The 26,626-nt window shown below is 42.1% G+C and overlaps 1 protein-coding gene across 5 annotated transcripts in view; it reads right to left on the bottom strand.

The window, feature by feature from the left end:
• Positions 1–26,626, bottom strand: part of IMMP2L (inner mitochondrial membrane peptidase subunit 2) — a 530,240-nt gene that overhangs the window by 502,411 nt on the left and 1,203 nt on the right. Inside the window, exon 1 of one of the 5 annotated variants that reach the window (XM_058190779.1) lies at positions 24,606–24,772. The exons of the other annotated variants lie outside the window; for them this stretch is intronic. The gene's annotated coding sequence lies outside the window, so the exon portion shown is untranslated. Of the gene's footprint in view, positions 1–24,605; positions 24,773–26,626 lie in introns of those variants that run through there. 5 annotated transcript variants of the gene reach the window in all.

Here is a 26,626-nt window from a genome sequence, read left to right as displayed (position 1 = left end):
GGAAAAAAAGCAGGAAGGGTAAGTCCAGAATCTACTACACTAGCAAGCCAGGAATGGAGGAGAAACCTTCGAAGCGTCTGTCCAGTCTGACGGACTGAGTCAAAAGCTGGATCCCCTAGCAACAGAGGCAGGACTTAACAACTTTGTCAGACTCAGTCCATCAATCTGAACAGATGAGGGCAACCCATTCCTGTTGTCTCTTTTCATACCCTCCCTCCAGTATTTTATTTTTTATTTCTGCCTCCTACCTTCACCCTTTAAATACAATTTTTATATATGTACCTTATTATTTTTTTTATTTTATTTTTTCTTCTGCACATTTTGGACTTCTTTTTGAGATTAATTTAATTTGGATTAAGACACGAAAGAGTCTGAAGACTTTTTTCCCCCCTTTTTCTCTTTCTGCACAATTTTGGCAATTTGGATTATAACTTGGAGTTTTAGAATTTGTATCCTTATATACAAAAATGAGCAGAAAAGCAACAGCGATTCCTGCCCCCTCTTCCTCACCAGCAGAAGAACATTACAATCTTTACATAGAGGAAAAAGAAAAGGGCAAAGATAAAGAATCTTTTCTTCAGCTTATTTTGCAGGGGATTGAACAGATTAAGCAAAAGATGGGAAAAAAAGATGAAAAAGTAGAAGATATTCAACAGATGCTGAAAAACTATGAGGATAGACTTCAGAAGGTAGAGGAAAGAGAGGAACAAAGAGACAAAAAAATTCAAAGTATTGACAATAGACTGGAAGTGGAAAGGAGCAAGGTAGAGCTTTAGGTTGGGAGATTGATAGAGCAGATTTTTTTTCTGAGATTTCAAAATATAGAAGAAGAGAAGGGTGAAAATTTGGCCAAGAAAATCGTAGAAATTTTGGCTGGACTTTTGAAATCAGTAAGGAAAAGGCACTTGATGGAACTGATGAGATTTTTAGAGTGCATACAAGATATGCAGCAAGGAATAATGTCCCTAGAGAAGTCCATGTAAGATTTACTAAAAAATCATTCAAAGCACAAATTTTATAAGCAGCAAGAGAGAAGACAATGAAATACAATGGCAAAGAAATTATCGTTTTGAAACAAGTTCCCAGAAGGGTAAGAGAATTAAGAAGAGAATACCAATTTTTGTCCAAGGTTTTATTGCAGAAAGGTGTGAATTACAGATGGCTCGCGCCAGAGGGCCTGTTTTTTACATGGCAACAGCAAAAATATAGAATTGATACAATAGATAAAGCCAAGGATTTTTATGCAGAATTTTTCAATGATAAAGGAAAGACAAGCGCTGAAGTCTCACTGATTGAACACCAAGAGTCAGAGTTATTGGCTTTACTACAAAACGAAGAACGAGCTGTAGGTGGCATGATCGAAGTCAAGCCTCATCGTGAACCTCGTTGTCAAGCCTCGTTGTGAATTGACAAGAGCGATAAACCCTAAGTATAAAGTATAGAAGTGGAGGAGAGGAAATTGATATCAATAAATATTAATGGATTAAATTTGGCAATTAAGAGGAGGAAAGTATTCCACAAATTAGAAAAATTGAAATTAGATGCTTGCAAAAAGTTCATATTAAAAAACAACATGAACAAGTATTAACACAATCAAAATTGGGGAAAGTATACACATCATTGCCACAATGTAAGAAAAGAGGCATAGCCATATATATAAAAGAGACTATTAGGGTAAATTTAGTATATCCTGACGAGAATAGTAGAATTTTGATGTTGGAAATAATAGATGACAATACAAAAATACTTTTAGTAGCAATATACGCTCCGAATGATAATCATGAAGAGTTCTACAGGAAACTTCATAGAAAGATTGTTGAATTGGACTATGAAAATACATGTATCCTTGGTGACTGGAACGCCGTCATCGATGTAAAGATGGACTATAAAACTCAGAAAACAATTAGGCAAAATAGAAAGATCCTCCCAAAGTCTTTATTTAAAATGGTGGATGAAATGAATTTAAAGGATGCATGGAGAGAAAAGAATCAACAGAGTAGACAATACACTTTTTATTCAAATAAACATTTGTCTTGGTCTAGAATAGATATGGTATGGATGACAACAGAAATGTGTTCCAATATAAGAAAAATTGATATAGAAGTCAATACCTGGGCTGATCACAGCCCTATGATGCTGATATGGAAAGGCCAAAGAAAAAGATCTAGATGGACTTTAAAGACGATGATCTTAAAAGATAGAGAACTTATACAAAAAATAGAGAAGGAACTGACCTTTTTCTTTAAAGAAAACAAAAAGAAAGATACCTCAATTCAAAACCGTTGGGATGCAATGAAAGCATATGCAAGAGGTTTGTTCATAGACTATGTAGGGAAAAGGAACCATAAGAAAAACAAACTTTTAAAATATTAGAAAATGACTATAAGAAATGGGAGCAAGAACTACAAAGATTTCCAGAGAAGATAGATATTAAAATGAGAATGGACTTAATTAAACACAAAATGGCTTTGATTGAAAAGGAAGAATTAGCAGAAAAAATTAAAGGGGCAAAACAGAATTATTTTGAGAATGCTAATAAACCAGGTAGATGGCTAGCTTATAAACTTAAAAAAGAGAAAGAAAATCATTGAATTGCACAATTAGAAGACCATAAGGGCCAGATTCAATTCACGAACGAGGAAAAGAAAAAATTGTTCAGAACTTCTATACGCAACTATATAAAAAAGAGGGAATTGATAAGGAAAACGTGAAACAATATTTGAACAAAGCAAATTTACCCCAGATTCTTAAAGATATTGAAGTTATGTTGGAGGGAAATATAGCAATGATGGAATTAATGCAAGCGCTGAAAAAACAAAAAAAAGGGCAAGTTCCAGGCCCTGACGGACTGCCATGTGACCTTTCAAGAACAACGGCGTCTCCCATTTCTGGAGGTTATGAATGAAGTGATGCAGAAAGGGAAAATACCCGAGACCTGGACAGAGGCTTATATTACTTTGATTCCAAAAGAGGACTCCAACTTAAATCAAGTTAAAAATTATAGACCTATATCCCTGTTGAATTCAGATTATAAAATTTTTGCTTTAATACTTGCAGAACATCTTAAAAGGTATTTGAATGAATTTATACATTCGGATAAAAATGGATTTCTGCCTAAAAGACAAATTAAGAACAACATGAGAATAGTTTTGGATACCTTAGAATATTATGAGGCTTATCCCGAAAAACAGATGGCTTTGATCTTTTCAGACACACAAAAAGCATTTGATAACATTAACTGGCACTTTATCTTCCTACAATTGAAGCAAACCATATACTATAAACAGTCAGCCAAGATAATGATAAATGGTGATTTGACGGATGCGATTCGAATTGAAAAAGGCACAAGACAAGGCTGCCCACTGTCACTGCTGCTGTTTGTGTTGACCTTGGAAGTATTGAATAGAAATATTAGAGAGGAAAGGGGAATAAAAGGCATGAAAATTCAGAAGGAAGAATATAAACTTCAAGCTTTTGCTGATGATCTGGTTTTTACTATTGAGGACTCATTAGAATTTATAACTTGTTTGATAGAAAGAATTGATGTATATGGGAAAATGGCAGCCTTGAAAATTAACAGAATCAAAATGAAAATTTTGAAAAAAAAATATGTTAATGAAGCAAAAAAGTGAGTTGGTAGAATGTTCTGGGATGCAGATAGCAAATAAAGTTAAATATTTTGGGATACATCTTACCCCAAGGTGTAGTACGTTAAAAGAGAATAACTATGGCAAACTTAAACAGCAGATTGTGGCAGATTTGACTAAGTGGGAACATTTACAATTGTTTTTGTTGGGAAGAATATCAACAATTAAAATGAATATATTACCTAGAATTCTGTATTTGTTTCAGACTATACCTATTAAATTGACCAGAGGGTACTTTGAGGAATTGAATAAAGCGATGCTGAAGTATAATTGGCAAGGGAAAAAAGTAAAGATAAAAATAAAACTATTACAAGACAAGAAAGTTAGAGGCGGTTTTGGGTTACCTAATTGGGAACTGTATTATCAAGCAGCGAATTTGATGTGGATTAAAGAATGGATAACCCTAAGAAATAATAGAATATTGACTTTGGAAGGCCATGATTTGTTGCTGGGATGGCACCCGTTTTTTATGGTATGGACAAGCTAAAATAAAGGGTTATTTTAGAAGATATATAGTCAGAGAAACGTTGTTGTTAAATTGGGAGAAGATTAAGAAAAGTCACTTTTTAAAAATTCCAACGTGGGTTTCACCTACTGAGCCATTCTCATACTCAATAACATTTAAAAAGGAACATATTGTTAGATATAATGAATTGTTAAATGAAAAGGGTGAGTTAAAATCTAAACTAGAACTAGAGGCAGAGGATATAACAATGAACTGGTTTGCATATTTGCAAATACAATCCAGATATGATAAAGATGTTAAAACAGAAGGCTGTTATAATAATTTTTTTTTGTTTGTTTACATTTATATCCCGCCCTTCTCCAAAGACTCAGGGCGGCTTACAGTGTATAAGGCAATAGTCTCATTCTATTTGTATATTTTTACAAAGTCAACTTATTGCCCCCCCAACAATCTGGGTCCTCATTTTACCTACCTTATAAAGGATGGAAGGCTGAGTCAACCTTGGGCCGGGCTTGAACCTGCAGTAATTGCAGGCTACTGTGTTCTAATAACAGGCTCTAACAGCCTGAGCTATTCCGGCCCCTTAATGAGTTTTGATGAGATTTTAACAGATTCAGATGACAACGTAATAAAGGAATTGTATGGATACTTATTAGAGGTGAAATTAGAGGAAGAACAAGTTAAAGAGACAATGATTGCTTGGGGGAGAAATTTTGGTCATGGGATATATTTAGAGGCTTGGAAGAAATTGTGGATGTATAATTATAAAATGACGATGTCTACAGCATTCAAAGAGAATTTGTATAAGATGTTTTAAAGGTGGCATTTACCCCTGACAAGAATTGCCAGAATTCTTGTTTAAGGACAAATCTAAAAAATGCTGGAAATGTCATCAGACACCTGGATCATATTACCACATGTGGTGGACATGCATTGAAGCAAAAAGATACTGAACTAAAATACACACGTGGTTGGAAAAAATGATCAAAAAACATACTGACTTTAAGCCAGAAGTCTTTCTGTTGGGAATTATACCTGAGATATATACTAAAAAAATATAAAATATTTGATTGTGAATATTATTACAGCAGCTAGGATTGTATTTGCAAAAAATTGGAAAAATGAAAAGTTACCTTCGCAAGATGAAACAATTAGAAAAATGTTGGAATGTGTAGAGATGAGTAAGTTAACATTTGAAATTAGAGAGTAAGAAGATAAGCAGTACTATAACATATGGGACTTATTTTATAATTGGTTAGATGGAAAGTTATTGTCTGCTTGCCTCCAATCAATGTTTAAGAAAATAAAGACCCAACTCCATCATTTTGAAGAAATTGGTAATTTTTACTAAACATGTCAGATAGCAAAGGAAGCTAAGCCAGAACTGAAAGTATACTATAACACAGACGTCATATCCTCTCCTGAACCCTCCTCCCACCAGAGTTCAAACAGTCATAATCCAATGTCATCTTCCTCCTTGGCCACATGTAGTTTCACTTCCAATATTCTCCCTCTGTCCATCTTCTGGATGGAATGTGAAGCAGGCAACTCCCGTTACATTCACATGCCAAATCAGTTCAAACGTCTGTTTGAAAGACTATCTCCCCCCCACACACACACATGCAATGTCAGCCAAACGCTGGCAACAGTACAAACCTCCCCCCATCCATAAATCATGTAAGACATTCAGTAGGAAGAAAACCTTTAACAAAGTAATAAAATAGTAAAACAGTCTAGTAGGTGAAATACACTTAAAATAAACCGGAGGCTGACATTCGGCCCTCCTTCGAAAAAAGGACGTTAGTCCTGGAAAAGAAAAGATAAATGTTAGGGTTTATCAGGATATTTTTCATAAAATTGGGCTAGCTTTTTGGTGGTGCGAACATCTTCTTTGTTAACCCATTCTGCTTGTAATAGAGGAAAATGTTTCCAAGCTACCAAATATTGGATTTTATTTCTATATTTTCTAGAGTCTAGGATTTCCTTAACTTCAAAATGTTCTTCCCCTTCTATGAGGATCGGTACTGAGGGCTTAGTAGGATTAGCCCCAAGGGGGGATGTGTGTTCAGGTTTGACCAAGCTAACGTGGAAAACTGGGTGAATTCTTCTCAAAGATTTTGGCAGTTCTAGTTGGACAGTCACTGGATTAATGATTTTCACAATGGGGAATGGTCCCACATATTTGGGTCCAAGTTTTTTCGATTTCTGTGTAGTTTGCAAATATTTAGTGGATAACTCCTACTTGGAATTTTTTCTCAGGAGCTCTCTTTTTATCAGCTTGTTTCTTGTGTGCGTGATGTGCATCGTCTATTGCTTTGCGTGTAATTTTCCATGTACTTTGCAATTGCTCTATCCATTCAGCCAGTGATGGAATCGATGGTTTTTCTTCAGGGAGTTCAGGAATGGGGACAAATTCTTGACCTGAAGCCACTTTGAATAGGGTGAACCCAGTGCTGCTATGAACAGAATTATTGTAGGCTACTTCAGCAAAAGGTAGTAGGTCCGCCCAATTATCTCGTTGATAATTAATGTAACATCGTATATATTGTTCCAGTGCCGAGTTTGAGCGTTCACAACCCCCATTAATTTGACGATGGTGGGAGGAGCTTAATCCTTGGGTGGAGCCTATCAGCTGCAAAAACTCTTTCCAAAATTGAGAAGTGAATTGCATCCACCGGTCTGAGATTATCTGTTCCGGAAGTCCATGGAGTCTGTAGATGTGTTGCACAAACAGCTTTGCCAAAGTTTTTGAAGAAGGTATTTTGGAACATGGGATGAAGTGCACTTGTTTGGAGAACAGATCTGTAACTACCCAGATCACTGTATTGCCTCCACTTTTGGGTAACTCCACTATGAAATCCATGGATATTTCTTTCACTGGGGCTTCTGGCCGGGCTACTGTTTGAAGCAAACCAGGAGGTCTTTCAGCTGCTGCACAAACAGGGCAACTCATTATATAAGATTCAATGTCCTTTTTAAGCCCTGGCCACCAAAATTGTCTTTTTAGGAGGTGTAAGTTTTCACGAACCCAAAATGTCCAGCCATTTTAGCATCATGGCAGCGTAGAAGTATGACCTCCCTCAGAGATGCAGGGATATACAACTTTGTCCCTACCCAAGCCAATCCACTGCGAAGAGTACACTCGTGTGAATGGGCTAAGTACCAGTCCTCCTTGTTTAAGGCTTCCTTCAGCAACTTGGTGAGGTCATCCGGTTGTGATGCATCGGATTGTGCTTGGTTACGGGTAATTGCCGGGGCAGCTAGTTGTTGAACTGGGAGTATAGGGCGCGCCACTTCCTTGCGTGTACTATTGTACTGAGGTAAATGGGAAAGGGCATCAGCCAGGAAGTTCTTTCCCCCTGGAATGTATCGCAAGGAAAAGTTAAAATGGTTAAAGTATTGGGCCCATCGAGCTTTGGCGATAGTTTTCTGGGAGTTTTCAGGGCCTCTAAGTTTTTATGATCAGTCCACACTTCAAAAGGGTGTTTGGGAGGCTTCCGGTTTGGTTTCACTTCGTTGATGGCGGTCTTTTTTAGACCGCTAACCCCGTAGTCTGTAGAGCTGCCAGGACAGCGTAAATCAGCTGTCCAGCAGCTTGAAAATCTCCCCCTCGGGCAAAGAGGGAGAGATGGGCTGAAATTGAGCCACTTGGAGAAGCCCCAGAAAAGTTTCTGGAGGCTTGAGGGGAGTGCTCCTTCTAAAGCCTGAAAGAAGCTCCGGACTCGGAGGGCATCTGCCTTTTGGCAGAAAAAAACAGCATCCAATCTCCGCGGCAGAAATGGATTTGTGATGGATTCTAACGCGGACAGGGCAGAAACTGGAGTTCTAGCATTTGTTTGCAAGAAGCTTGCAAGCCCCTAATAGAGGATACATTTGTTGCGAACATAGGACAGAAGAAAGCAAATGGCGTTTTGTGGAATGCAAGCAAATGGCGATTTGTGTATTGGAAACGAAAGTTAAGGAAATGCTTATTAACAGCTAGTGTGGAACTAGGAGATATACAAGAAGATACTGACTAAATGGAAGAAATGAGAATTTTATGATTTATATTTTTTCTTCTTCTTTGGGATTATAGTGATTTAGAAGAAAAGTTTTTTGAATCTTTCTTTTTTAACCCCTTTTTGTCCACTGTTACTGGGTAGGTTATGTATTTTAAAAAATTGCTTTTAAGCAAATAGTACCAAAAGCCACTAAAAACTTTGAAATTTCTTCAGTTCAGATACGAAAATTAAAAGAAGACATCAAAGAGGAATTAAGAATTTTTTTACAGGAGTTTCTGGAGACTCATTTTTCAGCAATAGATCAAAAATTGGATGAAATAGAGAAAGAGACGTTGGATTTTAAGGAAGTGGTGGAAGAGCAGAAAAGGGAAATGAAAATGGTAAAGGATGCAATTTCACAAATATTAAGGTCTTGTATTCAGATGGAGGATAGTTTGGAAGAACTTAATAAAGTTAATTTAGAGTTGCAAAGAAAAATAGAGGAAATTCAAAAGAATCAAAACAATTGAAACTTAGATAATAAGATGGAAGATATACAGGCAAAGGTAGATAGGGCAGATAAAGAAAAAATAATATTAAAATATAGATTAATGGAATATGCCATAAGGGTGAGGGGGTTGAAGGAAAGTAGGAAGGAAAATTTAAAAGAGATTTTTACGCAAGCTTTTTCTCAGATAAAGGGTGTGGAGCCAGAAGATTTTAAGATTAATATTGAAAGAATTTATCGTGTTAATTCTTGGTGGGCAAGACAAAATAGATTACCGAGGGCTGTGGTTATTTATTTTACAACTAAAAAGGTTACATATGAAATCTTGCAAACCTTTTATAAAAATAAATTTCAAATATTGGGACAAGATATAAAAATGATGAAGGAAATTCCTCCTAAAATGTTAAGAAAGAGAAGCAGCTTTTTTAGTGGATGAGTTTAAGAAACATCAGATATATTTTAGATGGGAAATTCCAATGGGTTTGTCAGTGAATTTTAGAGGTAGAAAGTATTTTCTTAGTACAGTTATGAAAGCAAGACATTTCTATACTGATGTTTTAAAGAGTGGGAATCCTTTGCTCTTAGATGCTAAGTTAACTGGTTTGGAGATGATGGAAAATAGAATAGGAGAGGGGAGGAATGTTTAAGATGTGAATATGATGATTATGGATAATTTCTAGAATTGATTTGTTTAGAATATAAATTATAGGATTTTTGTTATTTGTTATTTGTAAGGTATAAACCTACGGGATGATACTATTTAATTGTGAAGGATGGAAAGTAAAATTTGTGAATTTAGATAATGTTGTGGATGTAATTATGTTAATTGTTTACTGTTATATTGTGGATGTAACTTAAATGATTATTCGTTTTAACTGATACGCTTTGGATATAAGTTTATAGACAGCAAAAGTTATGAAGATAAGTTGGAAATATTGTATCTGAGAGACTTTATTTGTAATGATGTTTGACTGATGGAATAATATTGGAAGATTGGACATTAAATGTTATGACAATTGAAGAAATATATAAGTGATGAAAATTTGAGCTCGAGAAGATGGACTGTAATTTAAGAAATGGACTTATGAAATTTGAAGGACTATACAAGTGGAGAAAATTTGAATTTGAGAAGATGGACTAATTTTAAAAATGGACTGTAAGAAGAAGTAATATGTGAAGGGAAGATTGTATTGGTATTGTTCCTTTTCTTTTTTCTTATTCTTTCTTATCTCTTTATTTTTATTATGAGGGGATTTAAAGTTTTAGAGAGGGGTGGGAATTTATGTATATTTTGTATACTTTAGCTTGTGATTGTTGGTAATAATACCTGGTATTTGCTCTGGGAAGTCCGAGGGGGTAGGGAAGGGGGGGGAGGGAAGCGGGGAGGGGGGAAATGATACATGGATTGGTTATTAATGTACAGTAATGATTGAAGATATGGAATTAAAATTTGAAATGATATTGGGGCTGCCCGACTGCCATTTCAGAAAGAAAGGGAGAGAGGAGTAGAAGGAGGGAAGAAAGTAGGTAGGAAAGAGCGGAGAAGGAGGAGGGGAATAAGAAGGTTAGAAAAGGTGGAAGAAGGGAAGAATGGAGAAGGAGCAGAGGAAGTAGTAAAATGAAGGAGATGAAGGAGGGGAAAGTAGTAGAGGGTAGAGGGAGGTTGTGAAGAAAGGAAGTGCAGTCGGGCAGGTCTGAATCAGCAATAAATAAAAATTAATGATTAATGATGGATAACAGATTGTATATAAATATGATGTCGGAAAATGGAAATAAATTATATATATATATATATATATATATATATATATATATATATATATATATATATATATATATATATATATGTCTTTGGTTATTCGGGTTTTCTCCCGCGTAAAATTGGAAGTGTCTTGGCGACGTTTCGACGAAGCCTCATTCGTCATCTTCAGGCTTCAGCTTCGTGCTTCTGGGAGCAATGTGTGATTGCAGCTGTTGGTGGGGGCCAAACAACAGCAATGCAGCTCACCAGCTCAAATCCCCCTGCAACTCAGACTAATCTGAGCACAACCAAGCCCCCACCAACACAGGACACACGCCCAGCCAATCAGAGCACAAAAAAACCCCATCCAATCAGAGCACAGCCAAGCTCCCACCCAATCAGTTCAAACCCCCACTAGCAGTTAAAAAGGAAGAAACAGCTGCAATCACACATTGCTCCCAGAAGCACGAAGCTGAAGCCTGAAGATGACGAATAAGACTTCGTCGAAATGTCGCCAAGACACTTCCAATTTTACGCGGGAGAAAACCCGAATAACCAAAGACCTACATACAAACACCCGCGAAAACCTCAGAAAACACACACACACACACATATATATATATAGGGTGTTTGGTCCCCTCCAAGAGTTGTCTCCATGTTTGGAGAGCCCAGTGCACTGCAAAAGCTTCTTTCTCCCAGATGGCCCATCTTTGCTCTGTTTCAGTGAGCTTACGAGATGTGTACGTGCACGGTTGAAGCTCACGTTTCGCATTGTTTTGGAGTAAAACCGCTCCGACTGCCACATCACTAGCATCTGCTTGAACCATGAATGGGGACTCCATGTCAGGGTGCTTGAGGACCGGCTCAGCGGCAAACAATCGCTTCAACTTTTCAAAAGTGGCCTGACACTCCATTGACCACTCCAGTGGTAAGGAAGGTTTGGACTTAATATTTCCTTTTGTTTTGAGGAAATTGGTGATTGGCAGGGCAATGTCAGCAAACAAGGGAATCAACTGGCAATAGAAGTTAGCAAAACCCAGGAAACTTTGTAACTGTTTGAGGGTGCGAGGGGGTGCCCAGTCTAGTATTACCCGGACTTTGGCAGGATCCATCTCCAAGCCTTCAGAGGAAATACAATATCCCAGGTAATCGATTTTTGTTTGATGAAATTCACATTTAGACAATTTTGCATAAAGCTCAGTGGCCAGTAATTTTTTGAGTACTGCTCTTACTTGCTTCACATGCTCCTCCATGGTCTCTGTGTAGATAAGTATGCATCAAGATAAACAAGAACCCCTTTCAACAAACGTTCGTGCAGCACTTCATTTATTAGTTGCATGAAAACTGCAGGGGCCCCTTGCAATCCAAAAGGAAGAACTCGGAATTGGAGACAACCAAGGGGACAATTGAACGCCGTTTTCCATTCATCCCCTTCTTTTATGCGCACTCTGTAATATGCTTCACGTAAGTCCAGTTTGGTGAAGAATTTTCCTTTGGCTAAGTGGACAAGCATATCCTTCATGAGAGGCATGGGGTACACATTCTCCATGTACACACAATTTAAATTTCTATAGTCGACTATTAAGCGAAAAGTGCTATCTTTTCCCGGAACATGACTGGCACTGCAACCCGAGCCCTGGCCGGTTGAATGAATCCTTGCTCCAAATTCTTATCTATAATGTTTCGCAATTCTCCCAATTCTTTCTGGGTCATGGGGTATGATTTTGGTTTCGGGTGTTTCACCCCTGGAAGGATGTTTATAGCATAGTCTGTAGGCCTACGGGGAGGTGGCACATTAGAGGCCTTTTCACTAAACACCTCTCGTAGGTCCCAGTACTCTTTAGGAATTTTTTACTCCCCCTCCAGCCGTTCAAACATAGACCCCAGTATCTCAGCGGGTTCGGGGTTTTAAAGTTATCTTTTCCTTCTTTTGCGCCCTTGTGCTGAGTCGCAACACCCCTTTTCTCCAGTTTATTTTCGGGTTCCATTTCCAGAGCCACAAGAGACCCAGTACGAGTGGCTGGTCCATCCCTGGGGCCACAATGAAGTTTATGATTTTTCGGTGGTCTTCTATGGTCATCTCTATGGATTCTGTCACAAAGTGGGCTGGGCCTCCCCCCGCCACCGACCCATCTAGCTGGCAAAAAGCTATGGGCCTGCTCAACGTTTTTAGCTTTAGTTCCATTTTCTCCACTACCTCGGGGCTAATGATACATCAGGTACACCCAGAGTCTAAGAGGGATAGCATTTCCCCCTGCATTCCTGAGGATGGGACACACAGTTTCACTGGAACGGTAAGGGGCCCCCCTTTCCAACTCACCAGGAGATCCTCGTCTGATTCCGAAGATGGCTCGCTGTCATCTGACCCGGAAGGAGTCCCAAGTTCCTCCTCGATGGGAGGAGTGTTCTTGGCAACATCCGCTCCCCTCTTTGCGACCTCTTGCGTTTTAGTTTCTGCCTGCATCGTTGCTTTTCTGCCACTAGGGGTCGTCTTCGGCACCACCTTTGCGCGATAATCAGCCACTCGATGGCCTTCCTTTCCACATCTGAAACAGCCCGTGGTTTTCTTCTTTCCACCTTCCGTTGCAGCAAAATCCTTGGGCAGTTCTCTCTGGAACTGAGTTGGGGTCTGCTTCCAAGCGCGATCACTTTGCAGGCAGTCCTTCGCTAGGTCGATCTCCATTTCTGCTGCCAGGGTGTACCAGCCATGTAGGGTAGTTGGGGATGCTCAGGCTCTGCACAATTTATATAAATCCCCGTTTAAGCCTTCTTTATATATGTCCAAAAGAGCCACTTCCGACCACCCTCTCATGAGAGGCACCAGATCGCTGAACTCTTGGTTGTAGTCAGCCACTAGTCTCCTTCCTTGTCTGATGGACCTCATGCGAATCTTGGCCTTCTGCTCTGTCAAGGGGTCCTCAAATCTCATTCTCAGGGCTGCCATAAAGTGGTGGTAGTTCTTCAAGAGAGGGGAATTCTCTTGGTATAAGAACACAAACCAGGAAGCCGCCCTTCCACTTAAGACTTGGGTCATGCTTCTCACTTTAGAGGCTTCTGACAGATAATCTTCACCACATTCCTGCATGTGGCTGTCCACCATAGCCTGGAATAATCCTAATTCCTTAGGGTTCCCATCAAACTTCCCAGGAATTGAGGGAATTTTAGTTTTTTTCCTTCTGCAAGGCAACATTTGTCCAGCAGGGGTCCCCTGCCCTCTATCAAAATCTGCAGCCCCTGGAGAACGCAGCTCAGGCTCTCGTTCCTCCAGAATTTCTCTGCTGTATGCCGCTCCCCCGGTGGTTGTCAAAAATTCTGTTTCCACTTCTTCCCCCTCCCTCCAGGGATTCTGGGTGGGGACGCGACCACGTTTATTGGACCGGTGTCCATCCTGGTTGGTACTAGCCACACAGGTGGTTACATGAGGCTGCTACAGGGAATTGTCAACACTTCTTTGAGGGAGGGTGTCTTCCCGTCCGCCTTGAAAGAGTTTTAGTTAGTTTTAGTTTTATTAAATTTTTATACCGCCCTTCTCCCGAAGGACTCAGGGCGGTGTACAGCCAAGAGATAAAAAGTATAAAAAATATACAATTAAAACAACAGTTTAAAACCGAGCAAATTAGAAAAAATGGCCAATATTAAAAATTTAAAATTTAAAATTCCAAACCCTAAAATGATGATAAAACCCCAGTTAAAATTTAAAAATATTAGGCCAGTCCCGCTTGAATAAATAAGTGTGTTTTCAGCTCACGGCGAAAGATCCGAAGATCAGGCACTTGACGTAATCCAGGGGGAAGTTCGTTCCAGAGCGTAGGAGCTCCCACAGAGAAGGCCCTGCCCCTGGGGGCCGCCAGCCGACATTGTTTGGCGGACGGCACCCTGAGAAGACCCTCTCTGTGTGAGCGTACGGGTCAGTGGGAGGCATAAGGTAACAGCAGGTGGTCCCATAAGTACCCGGGTCCTAAGCCATGGAGCGCTTTGAAGGTGGTGACCAAGATCTTAAAGCGCACCCGAAAGACTACAGGAAGCCAGTGCAAGCCGCGCATGATTGGTGTTACATGGGAGCAATGAGTTGCTCCCACTATTACCCGCGCAGCTGCATTCTGCACTAGCTGCAGCCTCCGGGTGCACTTCAAGGGCAGCCCCATGTAGAGAGCATTGCAATAATCCAAACGGGAAGTGACAAGAGCGTGAGTGACCGTGCATAAGGCATCCCGGTCCAGGAAGGGGCGCAACTGGCGGACCAAGCGTACTTGGTAAAAAGCCCTCCTGGAGACGGCCGCCAAATGATCGTCAAACGACAGCCGCCCATCCAGGAGGACACCCAAGTTGCGCACCCTTTCCATTGGGGCCAATAACTCGCCCCCGACAGCCAGCTGCGGCTGCCGCTGGCTGTACCGAGGTGCCGGCATCCACAGCCACCCGTCTTGGAGGGATTGAGCTTGAGTCTGTTTCTCCCCATCCAGACCTGTACGGCCTCCAGACACCGGGACAGCACTTCGACAGCTTCGTTGGGGTGATCCGGGGTGGAAAAGTACAGCTGTGTATCATCAGCGTACAGATGATAACTCACCCCGAAACCACTGATGACCTCACCCAACGGCTTCATGTAGATGTTGAACAGGAGAGGCGAGAGAATCGACCCCTGCGGCACCCCACAAGTGAGGCGCCTCGCGGTCGATCTCTGCCCCCCTGTCAACACCGTCTGCGACCGGTCGGAGAGATAGGAGGAGAACCACCAATAAACGGTGCCTCCCACTCCTAAACCCCCCAACCGGTGCAGCAAGATACCATGGTCGATGGTATCGAACGCCGCTGAGAGATCTAATAGGACCAGGGCAGAGGAACAACCCCTATCCCTGGCCCTCCAGAGGTCATCCACCAACGCGACCAAAGCTGTCTCTGTGCTATGACCGGGCCGGAAACCGGACTGGAACGGGTCTAGATAGACAGCTTCATCCAGGTACTGGGGAAGCTGCCATGCAACCACACTCTCTACAACCTTCGCCACAAAGCGAAGGTTGGAGACTGGACGGTAATTACCCAAAATAGCTGGATCCAGGGAAGGCTTCTTGAGGAGGGGTCTCACCACCGCCTCTTTCAAGGCGGCGGGGAAAACCCCTTCCATCAAAGAAGCATTTATAATTCCCTGGAGCCAGCCTCATGTCACCTCCTGAGTAGCCAGTACTAACCAGGAGGGACACGGGTCCAGTAAACATGTGGTTGCATGTAACCTCCCCAGCAACCTGTCCATGTCCTCGAGAGTCACAGAATCAAACTCATCCCAAATAACCTCAACAAGACGAGGCTCCGTCATCCCGATTGGATCATCGCAATTTTGGTCCAGACTATTCCGGAGCTGAACGATTTTATAGTATAGATAACCGTTAAACTCCTCGGCACGTCCCTGCAAGGGGTCATCCCGACCCTCCTGACAAAGGAGGGAACGGACAACCCGAAACAGAGCGGCCGGGCAGTTATCTGCCGATGCAATGAGGGTGGAAACGTAAGAACGTTTCGCCTCCCTCATTGCCACTAGATAGGTCTTAGTAAAAGACTACTTCACTAGTGTCCGATCAGCCTCGGAACGACTGGACCTCCAGGTGCTCTCTAGGCGTCTTCTCCGGCGTTTCATCTCCCTCAGCTCCTCGGAGAACCAAGGAGCCAATTGAGATCTACGCCGGGTCAGAGGCCGCAAAGGCACGACATGGTCCAAAGCCCCAGCCGCGGCCCGTTCCCAGGCCGCGACTAGTTCTTCAGTCGTGCCGTGGGCAAGATCCTCAGGGAACGGCCCAAGCTCCGTCTGGAACCTCTCAGGGTCCATCAGGCGCCTGGGACGGAACCAACGCATTGGCTCCGTCTCCCTGCAATGGTGAGCGGCGGTCCGAAAGTCCAGACGAAGGAGAAAAAGAGATGGTGGTGAGGCCCCTTCTCAAGAAGCCTTCCCTGGATCCAGCTATTTTATCGAATTACCGTCCTGTCTCCAACCTTTGTTTTGTGGCGAAGGTTGTTGAGAGTGTGGTGGCGCATCAGCTTCCCTGGTACCTGGATGAAACTGTCTATCTAAACCCGTTCCAGTCCGGCTTTCGACCTGGGTACAGCACGGAGACGGCTTTGGTCGCGTTGGTAGATGATCTCTGGAGGGCTCGGGATAGGGGTTGTTCCTCTGTCCTGGTCCTGTTAGACCTCTCAGCGGCTTTTGATACCATCGACCATGGTATCCTGCTGCGATGGCTGGAGAGATTGGGAGTGGGGGGCACCGTTTTTTGGTGGTTCTCCTCCTATCTCTCTGACCGGTCGCAGATGGTGTTGGCAGGGGGCAGAGGTCGGCCGCGAGGCGCCTCACTTGTGGGGTGCCACAGGGGTCGGTTCTCTCACCTCTCCTGTTCAACATCTATACGAAGCCGTTGGGTGAGATCATCCGTGGTTTTGGGGTGCAATATCATCAGTACCCTGATGATACTCAGCTGTACATTTCCACCCCTGACCACCCCAACGAGGCTGTTGACGTGATGTCCCGGTGTCTGGAGGCCGTGCAGGTTTGGATGGGGAGAAACGGGCTCCGACTCAATCCCTCCAAGACTGAGTGGCTGTGGATGCCGGCGTCCCAGTACAGTCAGCTGGTTCCATCGCTGACTGTTGGAGCTCAGTCACTGGCCTTTATGGAAAGGGACCGTAACTTGGGCGTTCTCCTGGATGCTCGGCTGTCGTTAGAAGAACACATGACGGCCGTCGCCAGGGGAGCTTTTTATCAGGTGCGCCTGATACGCCAGTTGCGCCCCTTCATAGACCGGGATTCCTTATGCACGGTCACTCATGCCCTCGTCACTTCCCGCCTGGACTACTGTAACGCTCTCTACATGGGGCTCCCCTTGAAGGGCACCCGGAGGCTCCAACTGGTCCAGAATGCGGCTGCGCGGGTGATAGAGGGAGCTACTCGTGGCTCCCATATAACACCCCTCCTGCGTAGGCTGCACTGGTTGCCAGTGGTCTTCCGGGTGCAATTCAAGGTGTTGGTAATCACCTTTAAAGCACTCCATGGCACAGGACCGGGCTATTTATGGGACCGCCTGCTGCTACCGATAGCCTCCCATCGACCTGTGCGCTCCCACAGGGAGGATCTCCTCAGGGTACCGTCAGCCAAACAATGCCGGCTGGCGACCCCCAGGGGGAGAGCCTTCTCTGTGGGAGCACCTACCCTCTGGAATGAGCTTCCTCTGGGGTTACGATTACTCCCCGACCTCTGGACCTTCCGACACGAGCTCAAGACTTTTTTATTTCATTGAGCAGGGTTGGCCTAATGTACTACTGTTTTAAGTGGGGTTTTATTATTGTTCTTTGAATAATTTTAATAGGTGCTAGCCAATTTGAATTAGATTTTTATATTGTCTTTTAATTTTATTTATAAATACTGTTTTATGTTGGCTGTAAACCGCCCTGAGTCCTTTGGGAGAAGGGCGGTATAGAAATTTAATAAATAAATAAATAAATAAAATAAAATAAAAACACAAGCAATCCAGTCAGTGGTAATCTCTGCAGCCAGGAAGAGGACGTGTGGAGGCCAGTGTGGAGGCCAGTGGGTGGTCGGGGTTACATTCAGAGTACAAGTCACACCCAAATTTTCACCCTCTTTTAGAAGGGAAAAAAGTGCATTTTATATTCCAAAAAATACGGTACATTAATAATTTAGTTTATTCAGCATGAAATGGAGCTTAGTTATGTAGCATGAGGCTGTATACTCTGCAATATTGGGACTGTTGGTGAGTCAACTGCAGGTCAGAGGAGCGCTGCGGGACAGAGATGACAGTTGCTCTTTAAAAATTATGATTTAAATTGAGTTGATTTAAATCAAGCCTTTTTACTACTGATTTAAACCAAATCCACCCTGCTGCAAAGTGCCGGACAAGGAAGGTGCACAGTGAGGATGCAAGAGGCACTGTAATGGTCAGGAAGAGTCAGGGAGGATGTCCAAGGGCCCAGAGATGCACACAATGATTGAAAAGTGTCAGAGAAAATGAACTGCATGCTAAAATGAAGCTCTGGAGGGGTGGGCTCACCCTTCCAGAGCTCTGTTTCAGGCTGCAAAGTGTTAGACGAGGCCTGCCCATGCCAAAAAGGAGCTTCAGAAGGGCGGGCCGAGACCATCAAATGGTTTTTAAAAAATCAAATAAACTAATATGTCCTAATCATGTGAATATATTTGGGACCTTTTTCAGTCATTTTAAATTATTTGGACCATAAATTAAGCAAACTATAAGTTATAGCTGCAAATGCTTCAATAATATGGTAATGAGGTAGACTAGGGAATTATTTTGTGCTTGGAAATTCATTGTATCAATTTATAATGGGAAAATATTTCTTTAAAGCTGAAAAATATACATGAACATTTATTCAATAATGAACTTTACATTCCCAGATATGTCAAGTGACTTAATATTATCAATATAAAAAAGAATATTGTAATAGAAATTCAGAAGTAGACCATTTATCTTCTTGGGAGTCCTGTTTTTTCAGCTTTTTGAGGCTCTTCAACTACTGTCACTGAAAACTAAGATAGCCTCAGTGTTGGAAACATTCAAAATATTAGTAAACCTAATAGGCAATAAGTTTTTTAAATAAACAAATATATAAATTCTTCCACAAATCCAACTTTGCCCAAATATATGATGGAGATCCATCCATTTTACATCGCTCAGTTCCTAGAAAAATTGTTACACTATAGTCAAGAATGATGTGATCAGATAAATTGGTGATATATTTTAAAATACCCCTAGTTTGTTGAAATGCATTCAATTTTTGGTCTAGTTAAAAATTTCAGTACCACAAAATGATATCCAATGAAATATGGCGAAGTGTGAAAATGTAAGCCATTCTATTACTATGCAAACATTTCATCATTTCATTATGATTTCTGATGGCAGCAAAATGAAAACTGAACAAAGGTGTCACCATTTTTCAAAGCTGTTTGTATTACTATTCTATTTCTTTAAGGCACATATATTTCAGGTTCTCTATGCTGCTTCAAAATGTACAAAGTGCTCACCCAATGATCTCAAATAATCTCAGAGTACTACAACATTATGGAATCTGAATTAAATCTGTGGACACTGTACATTGGGGAGGGAACCTTTTCAGTGGTGAACTTCAAATAATTTAACAACCGGTTGTCTGCCCTAATGACCGGCTAGGTGGTCATGTGACTGAATGGGTGTGGCCAACTTGATGTCACTCGTGTCGAGGGGCACTGGGCCTCGTCTGGCCTCTTGTGACCATGGGGTGGTGCAACGGTCGTAAGTGTGAAAAACAGTCATAAGTCACTTTTTTCAGTGCCATTGTAACTCTGAATGGTCACTAAATGAACTGTTGTAAGTCAAGGATTACCTGTACAAAAATATAAAAAGCTTCTTTGTTTGCAAAAAGCTGCCCTAAATATCAATCATTATAATCTAAAAGGTAAAGGTAAAGGTTCCCGTCGCACATACGTGCTAGTCATTGCCGACTCTAGGGGGCGGTGCTCATCTCCATTTCAAAGCCAAAGAGCCAGCGCTGTCTGAAGACGTCTCTGTGGTCATGTGGCCGGCATGACTCAATGCCAAAGGTGCACGGAATGCTGTTACGTGGTGGTCCCTATTTTTTCTACTTGCATTTTTACGTGCTTTCGAAACTGCTAGGTTGGCAGAAGCTGGGACAAGTAACGGGAGCTCACCCCATTACACGGCAGCACTAGGGATTCGATCTGCCGAGCTGCCGACCTTTCGATCGACAAGCTCAACGTCCTAGTCCTAGTCTAATCATTAAATTAGAAGTGTATTATTTCTTATCCCCACTAAATGTCAATCTTTCCATTCCCCATTCTCAAAAGCTTATGTTTACACTCTGGTTTCCAAACAAACATTTCATTACTGAATTCATATTCTATAAAGTCAAGGTCATTATGTCTTTGGAAGTAATTATTTGTCTGAAGTATAATTAATTACTTCATGGACAAAATCTGCAGCAAAGGATCCTACCCCAATTGTAAGAAATAAAAGGAATGCAAATTTATTCAAAATTATATACCGGCTCCAAATCTAGCATCTCCTATAGAAACACAGGTCAGCCATTATAGCAAATCATATAAACATTTAACATTAACAATTATTGTTTGTCTTAGAATAGAAATACGATCAATTTAGCATTTGAGAAGCAACTCAAAAAAGGCAATGCCTTTTGGCTAAACTCTGGCATAATCCCAAACTGGCATAGGAACTTATTTTCCTAGCTCATTATTCTGCCTTTCCCCAGTTACACACAGTCCTTGATTTACAACAATTCGTTTAGTGACTGATCGAAGTTACAGCAGGACTGAAAAAAGTGATGTATGACCATTTTTCACACTTACAACTGTTGCAGTATCCCCATGCTCACATGATCAAAATTTGCACATTTGGTAACTGACTCATATTTATGACAGTTGCAGTGATCCAGGATGGAATGGGACTTTTTGGCTCCAACCCTTCGCCTTGCCTGTTTCTCAAGTTTTTCACCTCTGCGTCATTAGCCACAAATTTTTATCTTCAGCTGGCCCTCCCCCAGTCTTTCACTTCAGCACATTGGCCACAGCCCCTCCGTCCCAGTCCCTTCCCTATGGCCCATTTGTCAAAGTACAGTTCGCGCGCGTGGAGCTTTTGGCCGCTCAAGACAATTTGCAGCCAGTGCAGAGACTTGGGGGCTTTAGGAGTGTTAGAGCAGGGGCTGGAGTTCAGAGGGAGGCTCAGGAGAGCCAACAACAACCCCCCTTTGTCCAAAGTGCCTGAGACAAGGGCTGGTTTGCATCTCTTTGCCACCAAAGATGGGGGGAGAGGTCATAGAGGGCAAGGGATCCATCAGGTGCTGTTCCCAGGGTGGTAACCCAGATGTTATTATAATTAGACGTAGATTCAGGCTGGAAGGGACCCCAGAGGTCATCTAGTCCAACCCCCTGCTCCAGCAGGAGACCTTGTATCATCTGGTTATTCTGGTACCTCTAACAGAGAGGAAAATTCCCAGAAAAGGGAAGGAGTTTACTAGGACAAGGCTAAACAGCCTCAGACGCTTGTTAAGAGAAGGAAGGGGAGGGGTAGAAGATCCCCTATACCTGAACATGACTCCCTAACACCAAACGGGAAGAGAAGAGGGAAGAAAGAAAAAGAAAAAAGAAAGAAAGAAAGAAAGAAAGAAAGAAAGAAAGAAAGAAAGAAAGAAAGAAAGAAAGAAAGACAGACAGACCCCGGCTGCGGTGAGAGCGGACAAGACACAACAGAAAGAAAGAAAGAAAGAAAGAGGGAAGGTTAGAGTGGGGGCTGCAGTTCAGAGGGAGGCTCAGGAGGGCCAACAACACACCCCCTTTGTCCAAAGTGCTTGAGACAAAGGCGGTTCACATCTCTTTGCCACAAAGGACGCAGGAGAGAGGGGGAATGTAGAGGACGAGGGATCCATCAGGTGGGGTTCCCAGGGCTTCTCCCTGTGAAAGGGAGGGCTGGGAGGGGGCAAAGGCATTTCATCACTGACTGGGGCTGCCCTGATTAGTAGCGCTTGGGCTCTGCCTCCCCCAGCCATGAGCCCCTCACCTGTCAGTTCGGAGCCTCCCAAGGCTGCAGAGAGCAGTGTGGTGGGGGAGGGGGGCTGTAAAGGATGAATGATCCATCAGGTGGGGCTTTTGCAACCAGCTGGTGGGAATGGCTGGCCTGATATTTTGCTTTTCCTTCTCCTGCTTTCTGAAGACCCACCTGTCCCAAGAGCCCTGCTCTCCTCTAACCCCCATCCCCACCTCTTTGTTCCTCTCTGCTTCCCCCAGGTTTCTGGGAGTGCCCAGCTGGGCTCACAGGTTTACCAGAAAATATTTGCCCAGTTTCCTGGATGGGATACCCTATCAGGAGCAACTAACCCTCTGCCTTTGCCCCATGATTCCTTGGTCAAAGCCACCTCTCCCCACCGTTTGCCAGGGTTCCCCTGTGCGGCAGGGCTGGCATTGATGCTGCCCTCTGAGTGTGCCAAGCCTCACCTCCTCATCATTGAAGGCTGGGCATAGCTGAGTGCCACCACTCCCTCTGGAAATCTTTGTTTGGCATTCTGGGCTTCAATCTTGCCCGGGTGCTGAGCAGCAAGAAAGGCTGTGCTTGTTCCTTGTTGCATGGTCGGGAAGTGCCTGGACCTGCCTTCTCCCCATGGCTCTCTCTCTGGATGGAGCAATGCCAGGAGAATGGGGATGCATCCCACAGTCTTCTGCTTCTGGAGGACACTGCTCCTAATCAGCACTGCGAGTAAGGATTTTGGGAAGAGGGGATGACGTGTTTGCTGTTTCTCTGGAGGAGCCCAGGGGGGCCTACTGCCCCCTGTCCTGAAGGAGAGCCACCCATTCATTCAACCATTCTGTGGTCTGGCTGTGGGGCTTCTTGTGTCATAGGCTATTCATAGGCTACATCAGAGAGGTCAGCTACTTCCGCTGGCCGTTAAGTAGGACAGGCTCAAAGCCAGGCTGCTTGCAAGGATGGAAATGAAGAGGAGTGAGGAGCAATACTAATTCCAATCGCTTATCTTTTTCTCTCTCGGCTTTGCCTGGCCCGCTTGTGCTGAACCAAGAAATGATGCCATGAACGTTGAATATCCTGGTTTATTTAGCTACAAGCTGGCTACAAGTCAGAGTCTGTCACAGTAAAAGTTATTCTGTTTCTCTGCTCACATTTCTTTCCCCAAACATCCCTGGGAGGGCTAAAGCCCCCAGTCAGGGTGGATGGTGTTTTCCTGGAATTCAATGGGGAGCCTGGCTGCCACGCTTGGTGGCCTTCTGGACTTTCCTCCAGCATGCCAGCCGGGCTTCCCACTGAAGTCCAGGGAAAGACCGGGCATTCCACACCCTTGCAGGGATCTTTGGCAAACAACCAGAAGGACCCTAACTCCACCACCACCACCACCACCACCACCACCACCGCTCATATAGCTTAGCAAATACACAGAGATACTCATTAGAATCAAACTTTTTTCTTAGGAAATTAGGGGGGAAGCTGACTAAGTGTAAAGGGGGGTTGTATACAGAGGTGCTGTGTTTGGTGGAAGAGCGGAGGTGGGGGGGCATCAATAACCAGGCTTCATTGAAAAGAGTATGTCTGAAATCCGAGAGGAAAATTCTTTTTACCATCTTTTTTTTTTTTTTGCTTGGGGCATTTACATTGCTCTGGCTTTGATTTGCCTGACCTTTATGTTTAACAACCTCTTTCCTGAATAAAACAGGAGAACTTAAATAGCCAGATGCCCTCCTAATTTCCTAAGGAAAAGATTTTCATCCTATAAAGATACACCATTGAGTGAATGAATAAATTCTTTACTGCCCAAAGGAGTATATGGATCATATCATCATGTAATATGTGCCTGGTAATTGCTTGCATTTCCAACACTTTGGTGATAAATTTCTAAACATTTTTGCCAGCCTTGCTGGAGGGAGATGCCACCTATACCATTTCCTCTATATCTCTTGATGGCAAGATATGCAAATTGAGGTTGCTACCAGAAGACTTTGAGCTACATGCAATGAGGGACATTGTTTGAAGTCAAACAGACTTCAAATCCTAACCCCCTCCCATCCACCCCCATCTTTTGTGGCAAAGAGATGCAAACCAATTGACCATCAATTGTGTTGTAAATGTTGTACCTTGATGAATGTATCTTTTTTTTTAATGTACACTGAGAGCATATGCACCAAGACAAATTCCTTGTGTGTCCAATCACACTTGGCCAATAAAAATTCTATTCTATTCTATTCTACCAGTCCTTGTATCAGGCACTTTGGACAAACGGGGGTTATTGTTGGCCCTCCTGAGTCTACCTCTGAACTACAGCCCCCACTCTTCCACTCCCAAAGCCCCTGAGTCCCTGCACCGATTGGCTGGCTGCAAATTGTCCTGGGCGGCCAAAAGCCCAACCGAACTGTACTTCAATGAATGGGCCTCAGCGAAGGGACTGGGAGGAAGGGCTGTGGCCAATGTGCCAGGGCAAAAGACTGGGGGAGGGCCAGCCGAGGATAAAAGTTTGTGGCTAATAACGCAGAGGCGAAAACCTAGAGGAGAAACAGGCAAGGCAAAGGGTTCGAGCAGAAAAGTCCTCGACTCATTCCAGAATCATTGTGAGCTTCTGACAAGCAAAGCCAATTGGGAAGCCAGATTCACATAACAATCATGTTACTAATTTAACAACTGTCATGATTGACTTAACAATTGTAGCAAGAAAAGTCATAAAATAGGACAAAACTCACTTTACAACTGTCTTGCTTAGCAACAGAAGTTTTGGGATGAATTGTGGTCATATGTTGAGGACTACCTGTAGTTAATTTTTAAATGGAGACAACTTTTTTACAAAAATGTTCTGAAGGGCAGGTCAAAAGACAAGACAATGTTAGGTAATTTCACATACAAAGCAGCTGGACTCAGTGGAGAACATTTGCTAAGCAAATGGTTTAGGGGAAAGATGAATATTGTTTTTTCCCTAAATTACAGCAGCTGCTTCAAGAGACAAAAGCTGCTATGCATAATAATTGCAGATAGAAGTCAAAAGTTCATTTTTTAGATTGGAGTAAAATTTTGAAAGCAGGCTACATGTATCAAAGTATTCTCTAACCCACCCCATTCTCTCTTTTTCTAAGTAAAGCAAACTTATTATAAAGATAGTTGGGGTCAGGCACTTCTTTTGCATGGATGCTTATTTACCATATATTATTAAAATCAACTTACTTTGGTTAAAGGTAGGTCATGCAGGGAACTAATAAATAACAAGAGATGCATCTGCACATATACTGGTATACATAAATATCACAGACCAGATCCTAGGATTAAGGATACTTTGCCTGATCAAAAAATAATTACAACATTAAAAAAATATCCTACCAAAATCTAGTAGCAATCTGTGTTTCTCCAAGCATATATAAAATATAGTCAGATCTAATTTAAAAATTTGCATCCCAGTTATGATACCAGTCAGATTAGAGAAGCATACTTCTACTGGAAATGTAATAATAGGATCTTGAGCATAAAGGTAGCATTGAAATGAGCATTTTGTTTTGCAGCATGCTCACTGGCAATTATGGATTTGTTGAAATTAAATGCATGCATTTGATCTGCATGCATTTAATTTGCTCTAGATCTTGAATGTACAAAGGGAGGCTCACAGAATGGAGATTCCAAAAGATTGTTCCAGATATTTGTATGTATATTTGTTTCATACAAATAAATACATGGAACAATCTAACTTTTGGAATCTCCAATCTATGGGCCTTTGTACATACGAGATTTAGCCAAAGTAGATATGTGAACATTCTACATGGGTTTAATTACTCCATCCAATTGTGATCAAGGATTTGGAGGTTTGCTTTGTTTTTACATAAAGATTGAAGAGCATAGATTACTACTGAGATAAGTATACAAGATTGCTATTGGGAATTCTTTAGCTCTGAAACTTTCAGCATCAATGGATAGCACTTACTTTACATACTTCTGTAGTGCTAGATATGAAACACTGAAGACAGATGCGTTGAACTCTTATACTCATTAGAGATGAGCAAATATGGTATTTTGGAAGAGGCATTTTAACATTCTAGGGAGCACATATTCAGCAACTCTCTCTAGCTGGGTCTTTTTCCAGAATCAAGTGGCTTCTTCTGGAAGTGGCCAAGTACATGTGTCCCTTTTGCTTTGTGAGGAATGCATGCTTTGTGAGGAAAGCACAGAGAGCCAAGAGCAACTTAGAAAGCGGTCATATTGTACATTTGCCTTAATGAGATAAAAATTTGCCTTGTTCCCTGCATTGTTAAGAGTTTCTGTTGTACAGCCCTAAAAAATATACACATCTTTATATCCATTCAAACAATTCTAGATGTCCCCACCTGGCTGAGAGAGTTGAGTTAAAACCCAAAATAATATGAGGTAATGAGCAACATGTTGGTTTGACAAAACAAGGAAAACAATCAGGGTGGCCAATTATATTTTCTTCTCTTTTTACTGTGCTGTGTTGGTGTTTTACAGCTATCTGCTACCAAATTAGAAAAAGCTTCATTTTCCTACTGTGCACTAGTCAGTCTCATCAGTAATAACAATAAAAGCCTGGTTTAATTCAAACATGCTAAACTATATTGCAGTTTTTGCTTCATATAGGAGTTTTTTTCCTTGCAAGAAGCAACAATTTCAATCTTTATTAAAGATTTAAATCAACTTGGGGACTTTAAAATATCACTATCAGAGACTTAATGCATTTTTTTAAATAAGCAAAATTATGTTCAAATAG

This window comes from Ahaetulla prasina, chromosome 7 (assembly GCF_028640845.1).
Source record: "Ahaetulla prasina isolate Xishuangbanna chromosome 7, ASM2864084v1, whole genome shotgun sequence".
NCBI classification, from domain to species: Eukaryota; Metazoa; Chordata; class Lepidosauria; order Squamata; family Colubridae; genus Ahaetulla; species Ahaetulla prasina.
Note: the sequence above shows the minus strand (reverse complement) of the source record. Positions and strands in the feature narration are given on the sequence as shown.